This window comes from Tachypleus tridentatus, chromosome 6 (assembly GCF_004210375.1).
Source record: "Tachypleus tridentatus isolate NWPU-2018 chromosome 6, ASM421037v1, whole genome shotgun sequence".
NCBI lineage: Eukaryota > Metazoa > Arthropoda > Merostomata > Xiphosura > Limulidae > Tachypleus > Tachypleus tridentatus.
The window spans coordinates 64,598,132-64,619,034 of record NC_134830.1 but is presented as its reverse complement, the minus strand read 5'-3'; the positions used below and the strand labels follow the sequence as shown (position 1 = coordinate 64,619,034).

At 32.5% G+C, this 20,903-nt stretch overlaps 1 pseudogene across 1 annotated transcript in view; it reads left to right on the top strand.

Annotated features, from left to right (window-relative positions):
* The window catches only part of LOC143252700 (zinc finger CCHC domain-containing protein 24-like), a 63,602-nt pseudogene that overhangs the window by 8,970 nt on the left and 33,729 nt on the right, over positions 1 to 20,903 (top strand). The window contains exon 2 of the transcript XR_013029111.1: positions 9,859 to 10,109. The product of XR_013029111.1 is annotated as a zinc finger CCHC domain-containing protein 24-like (transcript). The remainder of the gene's footprint in view (positions 1 to 9,858; positions 10,110 to 20,903) is intronic.

The following is a 20,903-nucleotide window of genomic DNA, read 5'->3' as shown; positions in this document are numbered from 1 at the left end:
TGGCCATGCCGGGCCAATATATAACACTCCCTACTTAGTAATTTTTTATCATTAGTTATCTAGTTATGGAAACTATTTTAAAGTAAGAAAAAGTAGGAACAAACATAGCACATTACTACTGAAGATTTATATCATTGGGTCATCATAAAGTTCACGAAATGAGAAAGTTAAAATCCGCGGTTCTATCCACCACGAGGACTCGTGGCGCGGATTTTAATTTTCTAAAACCTATGTTTATCCTGTCTATATCACTTTTCTTGAGATTTTCCTCAACGCCGTTTAATCGATCACTTGATATCTCATAAAAAAACAACATTAAAAAGTACTGGAATATTCTTCAGTTGAGTAGATGTCTTAAGTAAACAACAAATTAAGATACTGTAACGGTAGAATGTAGTTATCTTACTAAGACCTCTAACAAAATCGTACAGTATTAAAAATACCTCTAGCTTGTTTAGTTGAGCGGGTAAATCTACGGAATTATAACGCTAAAATCAGGGGTTCGATTCCACTGGGTGGACACAGCACATAGTCCGATGTGGCTTTGCAATAAGAAAAACACGCAAACTAGTTGAGCGTAAAAACAGCGAACTTTAACGGCACCAACTAGTATTAGAAATGCCTTTGAATAGGTTAAAACATCTTTGAGAGTCAAGTGATTTAGATTTTTTAAACTTTAGTTGTGTGATTGAAGTAACTAGTTTATATATTCTTACTGTATATTATTAAAATAAAACTAATAATTAGAAATAACCTGGTATTACATGTTCATATTAGAACTAATTTTAAATATTCACTAAGATTACACTTTTACTAAGAAACTTAAAAAGAACTCACACGCTATCTCAACGCGTTTGAATTATTTTAAAAAATGAGCTCTTGTGCAACATTCAGCAGTCTTCTTTAGGCTTAGGGTTTTGTTTAACTGAAATAATTCACTTCACATGTTGATGTCTTCCTAACTTTCAATGGACAAGATTTAGAATTCGGATAAAACATCAGAGATGAACAAACAATAATATCTGCTTTTTGTTTGTGTCAGAATTTTGCATATAATTACTCAAGAACTGATAATATCTTGTTCCTATGTGGTTATACTAAAATCTAGTATACAGATCATATTTAATGGTGGGAATTTGTTCAGATCTTCAGAGCATGTAGACTTCTAACTGAGAAATCTATTTTGTAGGCGTCTATCCTGTCACATTTACAGGAATTATTGTTTTGTTTTTATGTAGAGTGTTAGTTTTAACTATGTTGTTACAATATTAGACATCTAAATGCATTGTGGTCTCAATTAATATCATTTTAATAGTAAATTAAATGTATATTTTTAAAAATGACGAGAGAAACAACAAAATATAATAAATTTGTTGTTTTTTTTTCAAATCAAATGGAAAAATTCATTTAACAACGTTTTGGAATATAAGTAACACATAACATTTAAAGTATTTACTAACAGCCTCATATAGGGTAGCAAAGGGTAATCTTTGATCTTAGGTTTCTTAAACAACGAAGAATAATTCATGAATGTGAATTACATGGTTATCAGAAGTCATTTATCATCAAACATATAAGAACTGGGATAATAATGCACATAAACAGATGTATAAACAGATAAATGAGAAATTAAAATATAATGTAGGTCATTAACATATTTCAGTAATATTACTTAATACGTATGTTTCTGTTGAAGAGTAACATGCTACACTATAGGAAGTTTTAAGGTTTCATGCGAATCATACAGAGTAGATAAAAAGGTGGTTAGATAAAATTACAAACTGAGGAAAATGGAAAGTTGAAAAATGTAACTGAAATCTTAAACACTGTTACAAAAACTACGAAAACTATAATTATTACAACTTTTATTTATAAAGAATGAGAACCAATGCAAGAATATTCGTAATGCAGGGATGGTAATTCTTCGTTTCTATATTATTATATTAACTTATTGATAATGATACTGGAATTGAAGGGTGGGTGATATTTCTACCATTTCACTAAGTCACGTTTTGTTGTCGTCAAATTTATTTAGTACACTTTCGAAACAGTCTTAGCAGTTAACATGTAATTTCGTATGTATTAACAGTTAATCATTTGCATATTTTGCTTCAAGCTTAAATACATTATTGCACAAACATTACTTGTTGATTTCTGATTGGTATCGTACTTAGTCAAAATGATCCTATCAATAAAATACAACGTTCATAGACATATCACGTTGCCCTGTCAATGTGTTCACAAATTAATTTATCAAGAAAATAGTTTATCTTTTCGTTCAAAGCCCTCAACTTTGACCTACGAGTATAATAACACACAAAGTTTAACACACGTCCAACATGCGTGGTCCTTCGAGAAAAGTTACATCAAAAAATAAAAACGTAAATAAGGGTAAACATATACAGTGATAGCAGATTTTTCTTCTATAATGTATCCTAAAACATATGACATTTTGACCATTAAATATGTACATATACAAGATATAAGTGTATATGAATACAATAAACACACAGATATATAAATCGTTTTTAGGTTAGATTGAAACTGTTATTTATGTGACCTTTTGACGTGATTGTGCTATTTTTTAATGAGAAAAATGGATTTTGGTTGCCTATTGTCAACGATTGATCAAAATATTAAACTTTGTTGATAATAATTCAAAAAGTGTTTCTATAAATGATTTCGTTAAAAATAGTCTTACATGTATTGGGGAAATTCATAACATTTGAGATCTGGCCTTATGAGTTACAATAGCCTCTTATATTTTATTTCTAAATGGTGATTATCTTTGCGTTTCAGTAGGTGACAACCCCTTAACCTATATAACCTAAAATACTTTTTAGTACACCAAAACACATATTTAACTTTGCACCCTAAGTGGTTTCTGATAAGCCTAAAAAGTTACTTTTTAACATGCGTTACTAAAACGCATTATACATTTAATATTGATATCTTTCACTCTGCGTATATAAGAAATAAATACGTTTCGCAAAAGATGTCCATGTTCCTTCCGTTCTGATTTTTGAAGAATGTTAAAATTACTAGTTTGGGGTTTGACCTGATGTGTGTTAATTTTAGAAGTTGTTTTTTGCTCTAACGTTAAAAAAGACTGTCCTTATTTTAAAAGACTTCACTTGATCTCTTTATTAGAAATTCACAAAACGTTACGCTTTGCGTCTCAACGTTAATGCGCTACTTGCTTCTTAAAAACATTTGAACTAAATTTTCAAAAGAATAACTAAAGTGCACAACTTCATAACAATAGTCAACTAAGAAGGTGGGTTGGAATTAACATGAAGTATGTGTTTTGAAATACTTTTAATGTTGGTCTTCAGACATCCTAAATGGTTTGTAAATTCACTTAAGTTATTAACTATCATTCGATGAAGACATGCACGTGAAGAATGAAATGCCATTTCCAACCTATCCTGAGTAGCTGAAGCTTATTACGATATCTGAAATGATTGTTTGTTTTCTGTATTACGCGCAAAGCTACTCGAGGACTATCTGTGCTAGCCGTCCCTAATTTAACAGTGTAAGACTAGAGGTAAGACAGCTAGTCATCACCACCCACCGCGAACTTTTGGGCTACTCTTTTATTAACGAATAGTGGGATTGACCGTCACTCATAAGGCCCTCACAGCTGAAAGTACGAACATGTTTGGTGTGACGGGAACTGAAATAAATCGGTATCTCATCCCTTTCTTATGAGTTTCAACAGCACTGATAACTCACAATAATCATATCTAAATTGAGTTATTGTGTAATTTTTTCTTAAGACTCAAAGTTGTCTTTTGTATTAGTTTTACTGGATATGCTATTACAGTTTCCATCGACTCTGTTACTTTCACGGTACTTAAAAAGTATCACTTTATTCATTTGAAAGAAAGGATTATGTGTATTTATCTGTTCGTGAGATAAGTAAGATTAGTAATACGGCTGGCAAACTAAAAAATGTCTTAGCACACAACGTATTACCTTCAATACAACAATTTAAGGTTTTCCACGAGTCGATAAAAGAGATAATAGACCTATTACTGTTAGTATTAAAGGAGCATTTTAACTAATTCTAAAACCTAAACAGGCGTATTATAGAACTTTCTGCTATTGCTTCTCTTTGACGTCACTTCTATGCCAAACCTGTAATCTAGAAGCTTCGAAAGAAATTTTTAACAAATTGCGCTTATTTAGTACATCTAGTTTTGAAGGTATACTAGACGCAATATTGTAAATATTGCAAGGTTATTTAGATCCAAATAATGTATACCCAATAGGTAATGAATAGCACCAAAAGGATTTGTTTATTTGTGTTGAAAACAAAGCTACACAATGAGCTACCTGTGCTGTGAGCTTCGCCGTTATCAAATCCTGGATTATAATGTTTTAAGCCTTCAGACTTACTGCTAGGAGACACACTATATCTAAGGCTAATATCTCACCATTAAAATAATAAAAAAGGATAATATCTTATAAAAAACGCTATAGTTGTTATATTCTTTCGAAATAGAAATATTTATTATGATTCGCATTATTTTAGAAGTTGTTTCATTTTATGCAGAGATTAAGTACGTTAATAAAATGATTTTTGTGCTTCAACATGTCGTTACAGTCCATGTCGTCACGTCCGTTCATTACAAAAGGTTGTCATGTGTAAATCAAACCCATCTTTCTTGTAGGCTTTTCATAAGCTTTCTAGACTACGAGGACAACGTTTTATCACCGACCATTTAAACAGTTCGATCATATAGAAATGCATATGCACCACGTTCAGCTGCTCGACTGGTATGTTTTCGTACGGAATGACATGAATACACATTTCATTATCAGGCTACTTTATGTCTGCAACGGTTGAATGAATGTATGGTGGAAGCAACGTGTGAATACGTTTACTACTGTCGTTTTCCAAGACGGAAAGCTTCTTGATTATATTGTCTTCTCTCTTTTTTGTTCATTGATTCTCACCTCCTACAATACGATGCAAATTAAATACCATGGCTGCGGTGCGACTTGATAAAAGTCGTTTTTTGGATAGTCCACAAATCTAAAACTAATCCGTATTTAAAATGTCATTAAAGTACAAAAATATTTCCGTCTTGGAAATTCTAAATCGCCGACCTGAAAACATCTTTATAGTCTAGGTGTATGAATACTTTGCTTTGTGAAGGGTTATTCAATACAATTCCGAAAAACGATCAGTTTTTGGTGGTATCATATTACCTATGATATATTAAGCAATATCATATTATAGTTCTGATTACGCTGTTCCACGGCGCCTATATATTTGCTGTGGTTGTCACGTAATTTGCTGGTTTTTATAACTATGTCAATATAATGTATTCAAACATCTCTGTGTATATAACTCCCCGGTGCTTTTTATAACAATAATTATTACTTAGTTCCGCTGCTGTCAAAATTTGCTGTAAAAATTGTAAAATTAACATTGAAAATGCATGTAGCACTTATGAATCTAAATGAAGTTATTTGAAAAATGATTAAACGTCATCTGAACCAGCATAATCTCTATCACAGCAGCATAACATTAAATTCGCTTTAAATAAGTCAGAATTACTGTATGGAGTTAGCTTTAGGTAAATATTATTCGAGTTTATACTGAAAATCTATTTTTAGTTAAAGAACAATGCACTAACCGTTTTCAAATTTGAGTAATAAAATCAAAGAATGCTTCTTAGTTCTTAAGAAAAAATATACTATGAAAATTTTAAATAATTAACTAACTCGTATGTACACTAAACATAGTAGTTTTGTAGTTCTACCTAGATTTACCCGAAATTAAAGTATCTTAAAATAATTCTTTCCACCCATATTGAAGTATAAGATACTCTTCAGTATTTGCTGAAATTAAGCTTTGTAGATTTTTCAGTTGAATGTTTGTACTTTTTCTTGAAACATGCAAGAAAACATTTTGGAATATTCTGTACATGACGTTTGCTTTATACCATTAATATTTTACAAGAAGTTTAACTTATTTTTGTGTAGCAGTGTTTCGAAATCTTGTGTTTCTAATATTTTTATTTAGAAACAGAAAAAGAGAAAAATAGTAAGTTTCTTGTGGGGTAGAAAATATCAACATTGCCACGTCAGTGGATGTCACACTCTATAGATACAGTAGAGAGAGCTAAATACGGGGCTCTGTTGGGGCAGAGCTTTTCATTCTCGTCTTAAATAATTGAAAAAAAATACGTTACAGCGATTTATTACGATCTCCTATAATTCCATTTTTGTAAAGCAGGTTCCTAGTAAGATGTCACACAGAATTAAAAGTTTCGACTTCTTCAAATGAAGAAACAAAAGTATCTTTCTTCTCTGAAGTAATCGAATATGAGTTACTCGTTCTTCAAGATAGGTTTAGCTCACTTTGTTCAAAGTTTGTGAGAAAATATGCTTAAATTTGCCTATTATACAAACAATTATAACAATTGTCTAACGTTCAGTACACTCAATTTTGGTTATGACTATTTATGTTACTTGCTTGCAACGTATCTGAAGCTGTATAACTGTGAGAATTGTAAACACTTGATCCTTGATTTATATTTTTTAAACTTTTGTTATTCAAGCATAAACGTTTTATGAGGTTATATAATAACAATGCACTTTTAGAACGATTTGGTGTCTACTGTAGGATATATTTTCTAAGTTACTTTAGGGTTAAATAATGCCTTCATTTCCTCTGTATCTGGATGGTATCAGACTAGAAATTCATAATGTATACCACTCAACACGCTCCACACTATCGGCTACTAGAGCGTTATAAAAGCGACAGTCAATCCCACCATTTGTCCAACAGTAATCGTGTAAGCGGCGGATGTTGCTGAGTGGTCGTCCTTCCTATGATAAGTATATCTAAATTAGGTATAGCTGTGCCTGAACCTCAAGGTTTCTAACCTGGTGTTTTAGCACACATGTTGCATAAGTTGCTGAAGATGTTAGGTTAATTCCAACACTTAGTAAAGATAATTTGGCAAAATCATTGTAATTTAATTATTTTTCTTTTACTCGTTAGATTTCTAACAAATACTCACATCAGATTTCTGATGGCTAGATTATTCTTTGAAGTAATTTATTATCTTAAATTTGGTTTAAACTCCTTATAGCAAACTTAGAAAGTTTTGTTAATATACTGACGAGTTTCTCCCGCCTTGCAACTGAAAACGAATCTTATTGAGCTAGCAAGCTCATGAATTTCTATCTACCAAGAGGAAATGTTCGTATAATTACTTTTAATATCGTTTTATTTATTATCTGATTTTAGACGTATGGCTGTGTATAAAAAAGGTGAATTAAAAATGAGTCCAGGAAGAATCATGATAATGTCACTCGAAAAACGAACTTATTATATTTTAATTTTGGTTGCAAGATTGGTTAAATGACACTAGAATATTAAATTTGTCTAAAGGTCAAGATCGTACACAAACCAAACTGCTTTGATTGGCTACTACAGTAAGATCCTTCCCTTCCTGATAATCCTATGAGAAAACTTTATTCCTTTTATTTACAAGAAATAATGATAATATGCTATACCAAGTTATATGTTGTTATTGTTTTCAATTCAGCACAAAGTTACACAATGGGCTATCTTTGCTCTGCCAACAAAGAGTATCAAAACCTAGTTTCTAGCGTTGTGTGTCCGTAGACATATTGTTGTACCACTGGAGGGAAGGGAATGATATTCTGTTTGTTTGTTTGTTTTGAATTTCGCGCAAAGCTACTCGAGGACTATCTGCGCTAGCCGTCCCTAATTTAGCAGTGTAAGAATAGAGGGAAGACAGCTAGTTATCACCACTCACCGCCAACTCTTGGGCTACTATAGTTGGATTGACTGTCACATTATAACGCCCCCACGGCTGAAAGGGCGAGCTTGTTTGGTGCGACCGGGATTCCAACCCGCGACCCTCGGATTACGAGTCGAACGCCTTAACACAATTGGCCTATGATATTTTGAGCTTTGTAGATGTAACAAAGCAACAATAACATAATGATTCTGCAAGTCAATGAGTAAGAGCATGGATCTTTTCTACTTTCTCAGGGGAATGATAATGATTACCTGTCTTGTAGAATGTTGTCATAAGTTTATGAGTGCACAGTTGTGGAATATTGTTTCAAATGATGTACATCACTCTCAACAATTCAGCCAAGTTGTTTGGTTGTCGTTTATTCTTTATTGTAAGCTTGAACAGCTTTATTAACATTCATATCAGGACTAAGCCATGGTGGATATTTTCCTATTGGCACTTTTAACACATTTGCTGCAAGTTTAGGATCACTGTCTTACTGTACTCTGATGCGGACAGTTTTCATACAAAAAAGGGAGAGCAATTTCATAATATTTGTACTTTATGTTTGCATAACTATTTCCAACACTATATATTTATAATTGATATAAAATGATAATAAAAAACTGAAGTTGTATGATGAGAGTCGAACAATAAAATAACGATTGAAATTATATAAACAATCTTATATATTATATAAGTAAGATTTATCCTAGCATTTGTAAAACCAAAAATCACAACTGTCTATATATATATATACTTATAAAGTTTGTATATTTTATATATATTTAAACTTAAATCTACTACGTTTCAAAAAGAACGTTTAGTTTTATTATAATTTTTATACTGGGGAATAGCTTATTACGCTACGAAGTACTTTTAAAGATTTTTTTTAAAAATAAAGAACACTGTGATATAGTTTTGTCTGAATTTCGCGCAAAACTACACGAGGGCTATCTGCGCTAACCGTCCCTAATTTAGCAGTGTGAGACTAGTGGGAAGGCAGCTAGTCATCACCACTCACCTCCAACTCTTGGGCTACTCTTTTACCAACGAATAGTGGGATTGACCGTAACGTTATAACGCTCTCACGGTTGAATGGGCAAGCATGTCTGGTGATACGGGTATTCGAACCCACGACCCTCAGATTACGAGTCGAATGTAATTGATATATTACAGTGCCCTGTGATATAGAAAAAAAAAGGAATCCAGTTTTTATTTAAGTGTGTATATATTAAACGACAGAAAGAAGGTAATACAACACGTATAGGTTAGGTGTGATTTACCTTTATTTTGTGTTAAAGGCACATAATAAAAATATCAGTACTACTAAAAGTTTATTGCCTACTTCTATAACATGTAATATGTACTATATGATATAGACATTCAGCACATGAGTGTAACATGTATATATTTATATATACATCAATTTTACACTAAATTTTCCATTTTGGTATTTAAATATTACTTTTTTCTCGTGATGAATTTTCGGGTGGACGAGTGACATCAAAGTTTTATTAATCCTAATGTATTTTAATGGACAAGATTTTACTAAGATGGTGGAATGCAAACGATTCGTAAATTAAAATCCATTAGTGTTATAGCTTCTTATCACCACTTAAAAATGTACATAATGGTACGTATTAACACTTTTTACTCAGTTCAAGGTTTATGTGTATACTCCACACAGTTCTCAAGCCAAATGCTAGGATTAAACATATCATTACTTTGATGTGTATCGAAATGAATATACGCGTATGCCACATTGCTGCAAACATTTTTGAAATAAACTGACAGTTTAGAAACGATGTTTTAAGTGTAACTTATTATTTCTCCTGAACCGTATTTGAAAAAAAAGCAAGTTGTCTCGAAATGCACTCTTGTTATGAGATTTTTTTCAATATTAATTATACAACTAATTTGCGTGTGTTTTTTATTACCAAGTTAGTTTAAGTTACAATCTCCAATCTTTACATAAATACTTTGTTATCAAGATGCACTTCCTTGTATAAAAAGATGCAACATGCTTAGCCTTTTAAAATAATAACTTATCACTTTCTAATTCCAGGCGAAATTCAACTTACCCCCTCTATCTACGACGTTTCTTCAATCCGGAAACAACTACAGTGGCTTTCATAACAATAGTTTCTCCAGCAACGGTTACAACAGTAGCCTCAGCCCAAGTGCCCTAGCTGACCTCACTGACCACTTTTCTGACCTGGCTCTTGGATTTGAAAGGAAACCAACTAAGAAACCGCCACCTAACTACCTGTGTCATCTGTGTTTTAAGAAGGACACTACATCAAAGACTGTCCGCAGGTAAGCAAGTAGAACAGTTAAAACGAATTACTCGAGCCTTTTGTCATGTTTCATTACGAAGAAGGAATTATTCCTTTTAATTATAGGTTGAGTAACCAATTAATGAGTTAATGTACTTTGAATCATTATAGATTTTAGTTTCAATTTTTATTGCTTTACGACATTGTATATTTCTATTTAGTTTGTCATTTCTAAGTTACTAAAATTTTTAAAAATTATTTTTCATTGTTATATATACAAAGCTTATTTCTGAAAAGAATTTCTCTATACTAATTTTCAGAGAGACTAATGTTTTCTTATTTTGAGAAGTCTGAATGAAAATGCGAGAGTAATGAAATATATTATAAATAGCTACATGTATAAAAAATTTAAATCCATGTTGTTATTTTGGAAACCTAGACTTCTTTTAACTCTCTTTTTGATGAAAGTGCTTTCATATCTTAACGTTTTCCTGCGAACTGTGCTGGTACAATCAGTATTTAAAGACAGAAACTAAATTATAAAACATTAATTTCTGATAAGTAAGACACAGACTTTAAAAATTATGAAAATATAAATATTAGTATTTCTAAGAACGGGTATTCTGAGTAACTGATTTGTGAAATTACTTATCTCTAAAAATAGACATTAAAGACCAGCAGGAACTGCTGGGTGAACCAACCTCTCTTTGTGTGATGTGAGAGGGAGGGAATACTTGTACTCCATGTCCTCACAACCAGATGTGGCAGTTCTTTCATAGCTTTTTGTTTTTATCTAATTTCGTGAGGTTAATATCCTTTCTATTCAGGACTTTTGTCGTTAAAAGAAAAAAACTCCACAGTTTTCGTTTTGTGGATGCATGGAAGTAACTGTCCGTTTAAAATAAATTAATGATTATATTTTACTTACTACTGAATAAAGTCAATAGAAATGAAGTAAAAGAAAATAAATTATTAAAAATTATATTTCTAGAAGTTTAAATGTCCTCAGTAAATATTAACATCAACTAATTTTTGCCATTTTTTAAACAGTATATCCCCATACAAACGTAAAAAAAAGTCTTAATGTTCACTTCGATATAAAATTGTTTCACACAGATACACAAAGAGAAAATTGGAGTTATCGTTATCAGGGAGCCTATACACATTTAAAGATTAGTATTTGAAGCTAATGTTTAAGTTGAGGTGCATCACTATACATTTAACGAATAATATAAGAAGTGAAGCAAATAATCTATTCAAAATAATTTTATTATAAAACTTTCCCAATACTTGCATAAAATTCTTGCGCTTCACTGGGGCTTAAAAGCCCACCCTCTCACGATTTACAGAGGCTCCAATGTGTCGATCAGGATACTCCATTATCTCTAATTACTTTTATGGCTACCATAAGCACTCTGCAATTTAAAAAAACTACATTAGAGCACTCGTTACCTAAGAACGTGTGTTAGGTTTTGTTCCTTTAGCTTATGGGGCCGTGGCATGAAAATCATTTTAAACATGTTGTTCCCAGGATCTTGAGGAGGTACAGGGACAAATAATCCGATGTCAGATTCGGGCTCAACTGCCCTTAAAACCCAAGTCTCCCACTATATATGGATGATCGATTATTTAAACCCCCACCTCCTGATAAAGACACATACACACCCTAGCCGTCCAGACTGACTGCCTAGTCTGATTATGGTAACTCTAATACTATAGGAAGGGTTACGGACAAACATATGAACAAACACACAAGATAATTAATAAAGAATAAACCATTTATTTACCACAGAGCTAAATACATTTGTGCTTAAACGTATCAAGCTCTATACTTGTCGTCGTCTAACTTATATCTTAGAGCAATATGTTTGTTTAAATAGACGGTATTACAAGTTTAAAGCTATCTCTTGAGTTTGGTCTTACGTTAAAATGTATTTGTATATGTAGGCTTTTACACATTAGTACCTTTTAACATTTTTGCGAGCACTTTTCGTATAATTCTATTAGTTTTATGCAATCAAATATCTTTGGAATTATGTTAGTTGATTCATATTACATGCAAGAAATATTACATCACCCAAATGTAATGATGTCAGTGAATAAACCATTATCATTTTGCTTATGCAGTAAGACTACACCAGTACGTTTTTCATCACAAAGAAAACATGTTGTAAAGTTCAGCCAGTGTTCTAAACTGAAAGACTAGAAAGTAAACAGAGAATTAGAACATCCATTAAAGATTCCTTACTTATCGTGTGGCATGCGCATACAATCGAGTTCGAAACCCATGCCAGGAGATTATAACTGAGACATATGGAGAGAACTGTGAGCACATGATGTAATTCAGTGCCCCTATACAGTGGTACAGCGATATGTCTGTGGACTCACACTGTTAGAATTCGAGTTTCTATATCCGTGTCGGGCAGAACATTGTGTAGCTCTGTGTTTAATTGCAAAGAAAACAAAAACAATGCTAGAAACCAGGTTTCAAGACCCGTGGTGGGCAGAGCACAGATAGCCCATTGTGTAGCTTGTATTCTTAACTATAAACAATAAACAATGTAATTCAGAAACAAGATGGGCTATATTTTAATACATAAGCACGGATGAGATCAGTTCGCAACACATTTTTATGCACAATTTATTATGTATTTCAATAAAATTTCATAAGAATATAAATACGTACTTTTATCTAACGAATCGCAATTATTATGTTCAGGGCCGAGTGTGAACTGATGGTTAGTTTGCCTGGTTGCTAATCAGAAGTTTCGAAATTTGAATTCTTTCTTTTTTTTTTTTCCATTTCACACACACACTGCAGTTTCAACTCTTTAAGTGTTGTAACTGTTAAGAGTATAATTCTGTTAAAAATAACCGTACAAACGTCGCGTAAAGCGCATAGTTTCCTTCCATCTACTGAATGACTTTACACTAAGAAAAGCTGTTTGAAATTTAGGGACCGTTCAGCTGATGTGTTCCATAAATTGCCATTTGGTTAAAAATATTTATGTAAAAAACGCATTTATTCGATTAGTTCCATTAGACTATATATATATATATATATCTTGTAAATATTGAGATTTCTGTATAAATCTAGAGACTTAGTAGTTCTTCTTCAATAAATAAACTTTCTGATTGTAACATATTAAAGAAACAGGGAGCGTGTCACGTGACTTGTACACGATTTAAACTACATACAGAACATATCCTTTCCTTAGTTTACAAAAATGTTTCCGATAAAGTCGGAAGGGCTACGTTTAAAAGTTTCTTTTTAGTTTTAAAAAAGAGAAAAAAAACTTGCAGCAAAATGTATGGCCACAAAATATTTTGTGAAAAAAATTGGTGTGTTTCATAAGCAAGAAGTGAGAGAAAAAGTCTTCTATTATGCGTTAAGTGCTATTTTGTTGGCTTTGATATTATAATTTTAAACACTTGACGAAGTGGTTCGTAAAGAGACTGTGGAGAAGACATTTTCTGGAGTAGAAAACATGATTTCTATCAACTGTAAGAGAAAACCTTCATCAAAATAAAGAGACAATTATGAACACGAATAAAGTATTTACAACCTTTTTTTATTATTATGGCAACACTATCTTATTTATGTCAATTAGAACAGATATTATTATACTTCAGTGATTATCTGATAATGATATAAACTGAGTTGCATAATTTAAAATTATTTATTTATTTATTTTTCACTAACAGACCCTTCCCCGCTAGTACAGCGGAATGTATACGGATTAACAAAGCTAAAATCAGGGATTTGATTCCCCTCGGTGGACTCAGCAAACAGCCCGATGTGGCTTTGCTATAAGAAAACACACACACACACACTAACAGACTGGAGGGCAGTTAGAGTATTTAAAATATTTGAAAGGTGAGACAGTTCCAAATTTAATGGAACAGTCTAAATATGAATATATTAAGCAACTACTCGTATCTTTGTTTATCATTAAATTTTACACTTAGCTACTTGAGGGCTTTCTCCGCCAGCTGTCCCTAATTTTGGTGTGATATGCTGGAAGGAAGACAGGTATTTAGCGAAATTCACTGCTAATTTTGGGATATTCTTTACCAACGATCACTGAGACTAGCTTTAACATTATACCCCCCCCCACGACTAACAGGCTTGAATACCACAACCCATAAATTGAGAATCAAGAATCCTAATCGTCAGGCTATACCAGGACACATATTTACAGGTACATACAGCTTACGTTACATTGCCATTCTTCCTATTGGATATTTTTTGTCATTTTACCTAATTTATCATGTCATTTTTCCAAATAATCAGCAATCAAAACTGTAGATTAGAATTACTTTATTTAGTTATAATACAGATGTACATTTATTTCATAATTTTCCATTGAACTACCTGTATCAAATATTAATGCGTTGTCTTCTGAAACGCTCTCATCTATACTCATAATTACAATAAAAGAAGGTTCACAGCGTGTTGTTTGTTTATGAATTTCGCGCAAAGCTACAGGAGGGCTATCTGCGCTAGCCGTCCCAAATTTAGCAGTGTAAAACTAAAGGGAAGGCAGCACCACCCACCGCCAACTCTTGGCCAACTCTTTTACCAACGAATAGTGGGATTGATCGTCACATTATAATTCCCTAATGGTTGTGAAGGGGATTCGAACCCGCGGATTACGAGTCGAATGCCTTAACCATCTGGTTGGTTCGAGTCAACATTAAACAGCCTAATGCAAGCCTTATAACCATAAATGTGAAATCGTTGAAGTTTTGACAATGTAACGAAATAAAATTAGGAATAAACAATATCTGTTAAATGTCATATATTTAACAAAAACTTCTCATTATGAACAATGTTAGCAGATTTTTCAATTCATCTATAAATAAAGAAATGAAGTAGATACAGTCTGTTACACATATTATCAATGAACAAAGGTTCTTCACACTTTACTTTTATATTACACTTAGCTGAAGAACGTAATAACATCTCGCTATTCTTTTCTTTACTATGGCATTGTTTATGAGACTAAAATACATTACAGAAAAAGATTGTGCCAAGGCTTGGTTCGCACGTCAGAGACAGCAGCAAATAATAGAACATCTGGTTTAGTCCTAAATTCCTAACCAGTTCTTTTTTCTTTTTCTTCTCTGGTATGTCTTTCTGGTGACATGCCAAAACAGCATTACTTAGTTTTTAGATGTTTGTGTGATTTCACTTCGAACTAAAAAAATCGGCGTGCTTTATTTTTTCAAGAGTTAGCAATTCCAAATAATATTAATAGTTTTTGTAACAAAAACAAATGTTTTCAAAGTTTAAACTTTGAATTCTAACTCACATCAAACATAAAATGACAATTCCAAAGAACGTGCAAAGCACGTAACCGCTTAAAATAAAACATCACGCTCAGCTCTTTGGGACCGTAGATGCATTATTAGGGCCACGTCCCACTATTCGGTCAGACGAGGTGTAGTCGAAGAGTTGATGATGGGTATTGTAGGATATCTAGCTGCCTTCCCTCCTGTCTACCAATTTAAAATTAGAGACTTTTAGCGCAAAAAGCCCTTGAGTAGCAAAGAGGAAATATCCTGAAAGAAACAAGACAACAAGTTTTTGAAATATCCTGAAAGAAACAAGACAACAAGTTTTTGAAATTTTCTTACAATTATTTCTTCAAAATAAAAAACTTCTTTATTTTTCTAAAATCTCTAAGTGTTTGCGAACTTAATCACATGAAATATTGCTTCCAAAATATCAAAGTAATAAAATACTAAATTATTGAAAGACACTTGCTTATTTTCCATTCAGTGCCAAAAACTCTTCTTCTCTGGTAAAAAGAATAATTTCCCTTTATCAAAGTCATATTTATTATTTCACAGGATATGCTATTATGCTTTTTCACGATAAACAACTTGTCTAGTTTTAAAATAATATTTGTTATTTTGGCAGCCTGAAGTTTTTTCTAATTACAATCCAGTCCTTTATCAAGAACACACTTCCACTATGATAAAACATTATGTTTTTATTAAAAATATATTAATTCTTATGCCTGTTTATCTAAAGATCATGGCTGAGTATAGAAATTCATACTGAGTCTGCTAACTTTAATACTATGTCATTTTTAAGCTAGGAGAAAACAAATGGCACATAATTATTTAATATTTATAACTCTACCAACAAGATAAAAACAACTCATATATTAACCAAAGACATCTTTCCGATTTAATTCCACAAAATTCCTACCATAAGACAAGATTTTCATTGGCAATATTCCATTTTAAAGGAAAGCGTAATGATAAATGTTATTTTTTTAATGTTTATGTGTTTTTGTTATTTGTAACGCAAAGCAACACAATGGGTTATATATATATATTCTGGTTATTTCAGAGAATCAAACAATCACACCCTAGATTTTAGCATTGTAGTCCAAAAACTTACTGCTTACCCACTGAATACCGATATGAAATTAATATAAGTATACAATCTTTAACTACTAGGAACATCCCACACCTACAAAAAAACTATAAACATTAAATATGGCGTAGATGTAAAAAATAAATTCAGTATATAGAAGTGGCATGGAATACAGCTTCAAATTTAATTTGCAAAATTGTAATCATGTTTTGATGACTGTGTATCCTCTATATTACATTTAACATATAGTTTGAATAATATATGTGTTATTAATGGAAACTAGTCATTATTGTGTCGTATATTCTGGTGTTAAAACCTTGTTTACTGCATAAACGAAGTAATGTTTTGAGGTAACAGAGCAAATGAGAAGAAATTTCGGTAATTATTTCTTGGAGATGTCTCATAAACCACTGGAAAGTTTGTAACTTGCTGTATCCAAACGTGTATTCCATATGATGTTAACATACTTCAGTGAAGAGTTATGTAGAGTCAAACAGACACAAAGTTTCAGTGTAGCCACACCACTTCACTTACCAGTAATGGTTAAACACACCAGACGAGAATATATTTTTGATTCTCAAATCAACTTATACGATCTTCCTTCGTTGCATGTTTAACGTTGAAGGCCTTGTTCTTGACTTTCTGATCTGAAGGAAGGCTGCTACTAATATCAAGAATGTCCTTGTCACCAACAAACTAGTTTTGAATGTCGCTTACACACCTTTGAGCTTAATAGATAGCATCAACAGCGGCTGTCAGAAAGTCTATAGTGATCGCATCCACAGCGGTTACACAAATTGCAAATCAAAGCGTCTCCGAACCTTGCACATGGGGGTATCACAGGAATAATGACGTAGAGTAGTAGAATTCCAGTCACGGTTAACGTGACTTGAATCTTCTATCTGATAGAGAACTATTCAAAATTATTTGATCAGTCAGAACTACTGAGCTATGATGTGAAACAGAAATGCAATGACGAGCGAAAAAGAAGGCGGCTTACCTGATAGATTTATAGGTTTAACAATAAAAAGTACTGACATTAACTACCACGTGCTCCCTAGTGGCACAGCGGTATGTCTGAGGACTCACACCGATACAAAGCAAGTTTCGATACCCGTGGTGGGCAGAGCATAGATGGTTCATGGTGTAACTTTGTAATTAACTCCATACAAACAAAAACTATCAAGTTTTTGATGATGATGTAGCCATTCGTAACTCGGTTGATTTTTGCCCGATTAGAAAACTGTAAAATGTAACTGTCACATCTTATCGTATGCTATATCGTATATAAGTTTTACCCCACTTCAGGAAAAAAAACTCCGAATATTTTTCAACTGGTCTGTGCCATCGAGGCGCTTCTAGTTGAGGAAGAGATTCGGGGTTAAATTGTGCGCTTGCCATACGTGTTATTTTAAATAAATTCAACAAGACCGATATATTATTGTGTTCACATACATCAACGAGCAACGGACATTTTATGTGTTTTGATTGTAGAGAATTCATAGTGTGAATAGGTTTTAAGATATACCACACTGAGAGTAAAGACAAGTCATATAAAGCACTTATCTAAGATAGAAACCCTTTATAAAGTGCCATATACAAAATTTAATAAAAGTGAAGCTTCAATAATTTATTGAAGAATATACCACATCGCTCTGTTTTTAAAACTTTTCTTGCTATTTCTTATTCTCTTTATTTCCCATTAGTTTTTATACTCCGTATGTCATTAAAAATAAGTATAAATGGCATACATTTTAAAGCACAAACTATTTAAAACTGTAAAATAACTTTTAATGCTATTAAACAATTGTGTTCTATAATGTAAAACAATAGCTCAGTGTAACCAATTCGTATGTGATATTCGAAGATATTTAATAAACCTAACCAAGCATTTCACAACAAGCTTTATGCTCTTGAGCAAATTAAAATGTGTTCTACGTAAAGCTCGTGCTATTGAAATTGTGGTTGTAACATTGGCGACTTCCAGAACAAAAGAGTATATAAAACTCATGATTGCAAAAAAAAAAATTAAGCATTCTAGATTTTTTTTTAAATACTATTACAAAGCAAAACATGCCGCTGGTTAAAGTTTAAGTTTAACGCAAGAGAGGTGGTAAACAGAGACAAGACCACTATTCAAGTCAGTGAAGTGACCGAGATGAATACCTCTATTCAGTAACGAATAATGAAGAGTTGCTCTTGGTAACAGCTGCACATCCGCCATTACTGTTAAAGAAAATAATTTAAGAACTATACCTTCTAAGTTGAAACGGCAACAAGTGTTTTAAACCAGATGTTTGTTTGTTTGTTTGTTTTTTAATTTCAACCACATTTATTAAAGTTCTAAGATTACCTGTGTAAATGGGGCAAATAACCGTTCTGTGCGATTATTTCGAATTAAAAAAAAACAACTCATATTTTGCGTATTTGTTCGGTAAAGTAGCACAACACCTTACGATCCAGACTAAGTTCCTATGAATTGAGTGGCCATGCCTAATAACATAAATATTAAAATAAAAAGTAATATTTAATGAAACATAATTAACGTGTATCAATGAATAACAATATTCCCAGTCTCAAAATACAATAACAATTAACTCGATAATTTTTCTGCATAAATATAAATATCATGAGACCAAGAAGAGCTTCATGCACTCCACATGTTCTTACTTTGTTGTCATCAACAGTGTACCATTAAACACTGGAATATTTTTAACATCAGTGTTATTTAATATTTACATAAGTTTCGTCTTAGTTTTAATATGAGTAGATCTGATATTAATGAAAATTATTAAGATAACCTGTGAGGTTTAACAGAAATTGCACTGGGTCTTCAATTACATCAATTCATATCAGGGAGATTTATCAAAAGAGTCCTGAATAGATATGATAAAACCAGAGTAACAGCTTCTTTAATAAGTACGTTACTTACTGGCTTCTTGCTATAACTATGAATCAACTCCTCATGATAGATCCAATGTTTCTGAACAAATAAACAAAACAAGTAGTCTTTGAAGATGAATTACGGTACTTCACAAAAACTTTAAAAAATGAAGTTCATGTATATTGATTCTACTAAGACTAAACAATTTTATGGAAGTGAATAAACTGAGCTATAGGAAATTCAACACATTCCACCACACTTCACATCAGGTGTGAAGCTGCCCTCCTCATTAAATATGGTTTGTTTGGTTTGTTGATGGCTATCTGCGCTAGTTGTTCCTAATTTGGCAGTACAGTTTAGTGTAAAGCTACCTGATGACTGTCTGTGCAAGTTCTTCTTAATTTGGCAGTGATGGACTACAGGAACCCACAGCTAGTCATCGCCACCCACCACAAACTTTTGGGCTACTCTTTTACCAGCGAATAGTGGGGCTGACCGTCATTTATAACGCTTTCATTGCTGAAAAGGCAAGCATGCCAGATGGGATGGGGATATGAATCCATGACCTACAGATTGCACTCATCACCTGACCATGTCAGGACCTTCATTGAATACTAATAGTGCGTCGTATAAGTCAGCGTGCTAAATATTTGGCTCCGAGGATCCATCGATCGAGTCTTGTAAGTACATAAACTCGCTGTATGATTTGACGTCCATAAGCATGCTGTACGAATGACAGACAAATTCCACTATCAGGTAAAACAAGAGCACAACAGTGGTGGTGTGTACTATTGACTAGCTATTTACCTTTAACCTTTAAATTTTCAGTCTACGCCAAAGTTCTAAAATCAGCCTAGCTAAAGAGACCTAATAATCGTTTTCGCTTGAGGAACTTGATAGAGTTGAATTCATTATGTCATTACACATTTTTCAACTTTACTACATCTTAATAAAACTTTATTTTTTGTTAAAAATTCCGAGCATATCGACTGAATCGCATATCTATACTAATTGATAAAAATATTGTTTGCTTGCAGTCAAAAACATATTATCACAGTTGTTTCCTTTTAAAAAGTTCGTAACTTCGATAGTTTACCCACCATCTCTAGTTCGTATTTATTATGACTTGATTTTTCTTTCCTATTTCTTTCCCACTTTTTTTTTGCTTTCATGAATTATAACATAAACTAGCAAGATTTAAATGGTTTTTATTTTTGACTTGCTGGTTTTACATGTAACGGCAAAAAATTAGTTTCATTTTCCGCTGTTGACACTTACTACAACTCATATAATTTAAACCTTGAAACATTAAAGCGTTTTTCATTGATTACTTATTATAAATGTAACTATAGATGGTTTAGTGCCTTATATTAAAACATTCGGAATAAGCAAGTCAATACGTCACATGAAAACCACAACAGACATGAAGTTGCAGTAAGACGACATGTATCTGAACTACATTTTCATATTTTTATCGTGTCCTAGGAACTGTGATGCCACCGAAAACTCATTGCTTTTGAAAATGGTGTGGAACAGTACTTCCCGATGTAGAATATTCA